This window comes from Triticum dicoccoides, chromosome 2A (assembly GCF_002162155.2).
Source record: "Triticum dicoccoides isolate Atlit2015 ecotype Zavitan chromosome 2A, WEW_v2.0, whole genome shotgun sequence".
In the NCBI taxonomy this organism is placed as follows: domain Eukaryota; kingdom Viridiplantae; phylum Streptophyta; class Magnoliopsida; order Poales; family Poaceae; genus Triticum; species Triticum dicoccoides.
In genome coordinates, this window is record NC_041382.1 from 665,590,689 (window position 1) to 665,598,053 (window position 7,365).

Genomic DNA, 7,365 nt, shown 5'->3' on the forward strand with positions numbered 1-7,365 from the left:
AAAATGGAAACAAATTTTTTTGAAAACTGGAACATTTTTCAAATTCCAAAACAATTTTTGGATACGCGGACATTTTGTAAACTACCAACAAAATTGGAAGTCATGAACATTTTTTAACATTTGAGAACATTTTTGGGAAGTCCCGAACAAAATTTGAAAACAAATGTTAAAATTTTGAACAATTGCTGAAATGGAAACATTTTTTGAAACTCCTGACAGAAATTGAAAACATGAACATTCTTTTTTAAATATGCGAACAAATTTTGAAACAGGAACATTTTCTAAACTCCTGAACAAAATTTGAAAACCAATATTTTTTGGAAGGCAAACATTTCTTCTAATATGAGAACATTTTTTTAAAATGAAGAATTTTGAATTCGTGATCAAACTAAATAGCAGGATGGTTTTTTGAACTTTTGAATATTTCTAAAATATTTGATTTTTTAAATTCCGAAGAACAAAAAGGAAACACAGAGGAAGAAAAAGGAACCAAAAAAGAAATAGAAAAATGAAATAAAGAAACAGAATAAGAAAAAATGAAACAGAAAAAATGAAAAAGAAAGAAAAAGAAAAAGTAACAGAAAACCCCCAGTGGAAACCGGTTCAAGAACCTTCTAGAAGATTCTCAAAACCGACCAGGAACCTTCTAGAAGGCTCCCAAAACCGGACATTGTAGCCCGTACGTTATCTCGTAGTTGGGCCGGACATCTCGGTCGTTAGGTCCCTCCCCTCTGTGCGAGGCAGCCACAACTTGACGCAACGAGCGTGCGTTAGGAAATTCCCACCGTTTCCTTTTGATTTCTGGAGTCCCAGTCCGAATCCAACTGTGCTAACGGACCAAGCGCCTGCCTATTTAGCTTGTCTTTGGGCGGCTTGAGCTCCAAAAACAGCCCTTCTCCTTCTTCTACACAAGAGTTCGCCAAATCACTAATTAAGGAGCACTTGACAAGTGGCATGTGCGTCAAATGTCATAACCTGGAAGTTTTCCTTTTTTCGTAGATCATTTTATTCAACACATTTTATCTCTTAAATCGTGCGTCGAAATCTCGAACCGTTTTTACCATTGAATTATCCGTGTCAAGATCTTCAAAACTAGATCCCATAATGATAGGTTTTGATGAATTTTTTTCAAAAAAAAAACCGAATGAATAAACCGAACTGGGAGCACGTTTTTTTGCCTTTTCGAAAGAGGCACGACTATGCCTCGTGCGCCTCCATGAAAAGTAAACCCGTGCCTCTCGCGGAAGGTAAAAAATGCATTTTTTTCGTTTCTAAGAGGCACAACGAAGTAAATCCATGCCTCTCACGGAAAGAAAAAACCTGTGTTTTTTTCCGTTTCCGAAAGGCACGGCCGTGCCTCTCGCGGAAGGAAAAAAATACATTTTTTTCGTTTTCGAGAGGTGCCTCTCATGGAGGTAAAAAAATGCATTTTTTTTTCGTTTTCGTGAGGCACGGCTCGCGGAAGCAAATCCGTACATCTCACGGAAAGAAAAATAAAAAAGAAAACGTGTTTTTCGTGCATTTTTTGTCTGAATTAGTTTTGTCCATAAGTTAAGAAAGACTGTTGGAAAAATCCGAAAAAAATAATCTAAAAAGCCGAAAATGCGCATTGAAATGGAAAAATATAAAATAGATGGAGCACCCAGAGCGCGATAAGTGGCGGCGGCCAAAAGCGCACCAAGCAACGCACTCTCAGGCCACAGGTGGCCCTTGCAGGGCTTCCTAAGGAGTATTCCTTCGTTAGTTGCTCCCGAGAATTCTTGTTTCAAAGCGTAGGGAGCTCCTAATCGTTGCTTTGAGCGTACGGTTGACTCACTGGCGCTCGCAAGTGTTGCGTACCGGGCCGGCCCATTACCTGCTCAAAAAGGAAAACGTGCAGGACTCACTGGCACTCGCAAGTGTTGCATAGCGGGCCGGCCCATTACCTGCTCAAAATCTGGGATTCGATCTCGAGACCTCCGCTTCGGCACCTTAGAGCATGGTTAATAGTATAGCCAATTGTTGGCTATAAGAGAGTGTCATGCCATTTATAGTCAATCTTATAGCTAACATGTATAACAATTAACAATTAACTACAAGTATGTGTTACTTTATTAATACATGACCCACCTTTTATTCTCATAAAGTGTCTAGAAGCATGTGTTGCAGCTGGCTCTTGCATGACATCTCGCTTACATTCTCTCTTCTATCCTTTCTCCTCCAACTAAGTATTACAATATTATTTTAGTTCTTACAGCCTGCTGCATGTACCTTATTGTACTTGCTCTCGGGCGCCCGTTCTCTTAGCGCACGCTCACGCAGGAGCCTCGCATGGGCCGGCCCAGCTAGCACGCTCCCCTTCTTCGATCATTCCCTCCTTCCCTTCGTTGTTCGTTAGTTTTTTTTTGTTGTTCGTCCCTTCGTCCACAAAACTGAAAAAACAAATGGATCTGAAAAAATTACGAATTTGAAAGAAAGTTCACAATTTTGAAAAAGTTCATCAATTCTTAAAAAAGTTAATCAAATTTTGAACACAAATTGAAAAAAGTTCATCAGATTTGAAAAAAGTTCACCGAATTTGGGGAAAAACAACTAAATGGGCGCGCCCGCGCATTTTTGTGCAGTTTTTCACGGAAAAAACCAACTAAATGGGCGTGCCCAGCGCTGAAGGCGGGTGTGCGCCGGTTTGCAGAATACAAAGGATCAGGCGCATAAGGCGCCGAACAGGAACCAGCTTCGATCTCAGTACCTCACGTCTTGCAGACTAACGCAACAACCACTGCACCAAACACATTTTGTTGTCTATTAGTAGAAAACAACACTAATTAATCTTGCTTTTAATAAAATGTTAAGTTAAATTTGAAAATTACTTGAAAAGTTCATCATTTTTAAAAAAGTTCATCAATTATTAAGAAAACTTCACAAATTGTTTGAAAAAAGTTCATCAAATTTGAAAAAGGTTCATTAAATATAAAAAAATCATTGAATTTGAAAGAGTTCATCATATTTGAAAAAAGTTCATCAATTTGAAAAAAGTCCATTGAATTTGAAAAATGTTCATCGAATTTGAAAAGTAGTTCATCTATTTTTAAAAAGTTCACAAATTTTTAAAAATATTCATGAATTTGAATGAAAGTTCATGAATTTTGGAAAAAAGTTCATCGATTTTGAAGAAAGTTCTGATGTTTTAAGAATCTGTGCATTTAAGAAAAAAGGGAAAAACAAGAGAAAAAAAATGAAAAATGAATGAAAACGTCCAGCAATAAAAAACCCACGAGTGAAGAAAGAAATAAAAGGAAAAAAAATGAAAGTGTTTAACAACGGGGTAGGATAGCCAAGTTGTTGGTGCCCTTCCCTATGAACGTGGAGGTCCTTTCTGTCGGGATGCTTCTTTAGGTGCGAATGTCGCAGACCCGGCGAGTCTGGAAGATTTGGCCTGCCAAAGAGAACATTTTGCTAGCGGAGGATCTTAATCTTGCAAGTGTTGACGTCGCAGATTGTCAGGTGGTGGTGAAAGACATTAATCAGCAGTCGATGGCCCCCTACGGCGCCATTTTACAGGAGATCAAAGCTCGGAAATCGTCTATGATTAGCCGTCATTTTATGTACGATGGTAGGAGTTTCAATCTCGAGGCGCATGTCCTAGCAAAGCACGCTTCTTCTTTAGGCGCCGGTCGTTATATTTGGCTTGATCTCCCCTATGATTCAGCTATTGTACCCTTAAACATTATTTCAGACAATCAACAAAGCGTGTGTTTGCCCAAAAATTTCAGTTCGTTACATAGGTCCTGTGAGAAAAGGTACTGCACTCCTGTCACCCATGGTATTGCCCTGCTACGTTTTCCCACCCAGCGGCACCGGTACCAGCTACTCCATCCACCAGACCAGCTGACGAACTTTTGACAAGTCCACACCAGGATTGCTTGGCCACCACACCACGCGCAGTCAATCGAGTGAGTCCCGTCCCTTTTCGTCTTCGTTTTTAAATAACAGAGTCCATTTTACGGTTGGTGCGCTTCTGTTTTCGTCAAACACTTGAATAACTACCACAACACTGCGACGCCCGTGCCTGCCAACCCCTGGTCAGTGCCTCGCCTCGGCGGCCACCTACCATGCACGACCAACGGTACCTGCACAGCCAAAATTTCCCGTCCCAGCACTCATGCATGCATGCGATAAGACCAGAAAAAAGACGTGAATTTTTTTTTAAAATAAGAAGAAGAAGAAGAAGAAAAAGAAAAAAGACACGAGCATCATTCCCGTCATTTTATTTTAGCGGGAAACATCAATTTTGTCAGCGCACGATGCTTCCCTTCGGACGAATCTCCATACCTTCTCTAAAGAAACACCACTTTGCTTAACTTCCATCATTCGATTACTCCCGCTTTTTGACGAGGTTGACGTATTCAAACGAAGAATAGTCTTCCTGAGCTAGTGCTCGATTTTTTTACTAGCCATCTTTCGTGACATGCGGCGTCACATTCATGATTCCATGGCTCCCTACTCGCCGATTTGATAACGACCCGAGCAAAGCAAAGGCAAACTCGACCGATCGACTGGACGTCATCATTTCGCTTCGGTACGATTGCCATCAACTTGCTCGTAATATGATATATCGGGAATGTGCACACACTTACCATCACAAAAACGAGCGATAAGCCACTTGTGAATTTTGTGTACTCAGATAGGTCTCCTCGAGCACGTAGTAATTGAAGTGGTGCCGCGCCGTGTGAATGCTTGCTGTGGTTGAATCTTACATGCACGAGACTAAAGTCAATGACATGGGAAAGTCGTTGCACCTACGCGCTGAACTTTGGGCTCGCCCGATTAATTGTGAATCGTGGCAGCGAGGGGGGAGATGATATGGACGCGTCGGCCGGCGCATGCATACCCTCCAACCGTTCGAGGTGCGCTGATATGGACACTTGTTGGACACCACGGTCACCACGGCCATCAGGGTACATGATGCGCCATTTCAATATAAACTATATATTTTTTGAAACAAGATATAAACTGCATACGAATGTATATAAATATAGTTTAAAATGTATATTTACTTATTTGTTTTATATGTAGTTTATATTAGAATTTTTAAAAAGATGTATAGTATTCAGGAACGGAGGGAGTATATGCCATGCTGCGGGCGACAGCAGTTGATTTTTGGCCCCTTGCAGTAATTGAGTAGGCGACGTACGGCAGTGTGATGCTCGACCACGAAGCTCGCAATGCCGACTGTCGACTTTTGTTTCCGGTGCCCTCGAGTCGCATGACTGGCGCTTGGCTGGTTGTATAGTTCTTTGGACGTTCCATGGAAAATACTAATACTACTACTACTACGTACTATTGGCTCAATGCTCTTGCGTTGAAACTAGCATCATTCTTGCATATACAGTATATGGTTTTTTTTTTGCGTGGAATATACAGTATATGGTTGAGGATGTGCTACTTGTTTGAACTTTTTTTTTTCACAGCAAAAATTAAGAAAGATTCATATACATAATGATGTTTCCGAGATTGGACTCTAACATGCTAAGAAATTCAACGTTCAATTGAATGTGTTATAAATTTCAAGACACAACTATTAGTTTTTTTAATTGTGTGTTAACCTATTTAATTCATTGAACATTGCATGGTTTTGGTTAATTTTAATTTATACCAAACATACATAAAAACTATCGAAAAACCCAGTCAGCTCTCTCCCTTGTCGCTCTCAGCGGTGGTCCGGGAGCCAAATCCAAAGACTGATCAACAACCCCCTCCCCCTCCCCCCCACCTCAACCTCGCCGCCGTCTGAGGGCGTCGGGCAAAGCCCGTGCAGCAGTGGCGTGACTGTTTTCGTCTCCCCTAGCTCGAGCTGTGCGGCGTGGGGGTTGTTGGGCTTTATGGAGGCTCGCGTCAGCAAGGGCCCGCGGCCGGCGTCGCGGTGTGCACATGCGAGGGTGCATGTGCGCTGGCGCAGGTGCGGCACGGTTCTGGTCGCTCATGGTATTGGAGGTCGTGTGCGACAACGACACATGGAGGTTCACAGCGGGCGGCGCGGGTCTACAGCTGCGAGACATTGAGGTCCATGTCGATGTGGGGCGCGTGAATGCGACGCCAACTCATGGAGGTCCTGGGCGGCAAGAGGTAGTGTGGTGCTGGCTCTGGCCAATGCAAGAGATCGCGCATGTGCACATGTACACGATGGCACAGATGTGGGCGGCTCTGCTCAAGGCTTGCTCAGGGGATTTCGACGGAAGTCGAAGCAACGACTTCGGTCTATGGATCTGATGTTGGTGCTCCTCATCGGCGTGACAAGGAGAGCGTGGGGTGTGTCCACATGACTGTCTCAATTTGTTTGTTGCTGTGAAGTTGATGATGCGGAGGTGGGGTCCCGCTGGCGACAATGACAAGCAATAGGTGGCGTGTTCATTGACCTTCTGTGACGCTAGCCTTTCATAGTTCTTCTTCGTAGCTCTTTGTTAGAGTTGGAGCTGTGATGTCCTCATAGTGGGTGGCTGAGTTTTGGCACGGATCTTCATGTGACTCCGCAATGTCTCTATTGTGTGGATTGGGTCGACGATCATCCATGGCAACGTTGGAGACGCTTGCTTGAGCATTAGGGATGACAATGGTACCTACTTGGGAGAAGTGGCATGGTGACACATGTGTGGTATCTCGGCAAGGCTCTCTTTAAAGAGGTGTGTATGGGTATCTAATGTGTGCCGCTTAGCTAGTGGATTGTTTTCGTCCGAATTTTCATTCATTAACTAGACCGTTTTATTTTCATGAGTTGTGGGATATCTTGTGTGCGAGGCTCCCTTCCACGTAGTTTTCATACAAATATGTTGCATCCATTTCCAAAAAAAAGTATATGCCATACTTTTCATGAGTTGATAATTAATTTCCAACAGGAAATTTGACCACTTCCCTCCATATTTGCACCTCAGTCTAGTCACTCCACCAGCGTGTTTGCGTTGCACCTAAAAACGCAAGGCCGACGATGCGCACGGTATGTCTGCATAAACGTCCATATATGCATCTGACCATGCACATCTAACCTTGCACAAACAAATTAATGGTCAGACCGGCCGGCAGGCCAGACGATCCCACCTCGAAAGATCGACCGGCCGGTGACACAGCGCTGCCGTGTGCTCCCTAGTGCCAACATTAATTATGACCGGCATGCACTCGAGACCGTATGATCGTGTCGTGTCGCCGCTGCGTGTATGGCTGCGACCGGTCCCGGCCTCACCAGCCACACTATCGACCGCGGCTGCTGCCCGGGCCTCACGGTGTCCACACCCAAAAGCCGCACGGCTCAACGAACTCGACGTTCACCAACCGCGCGCGCTGGCGTGACAAAACCCCGCCTATAAACCTACCGGGCCGCCGAGCCTTGCCGGA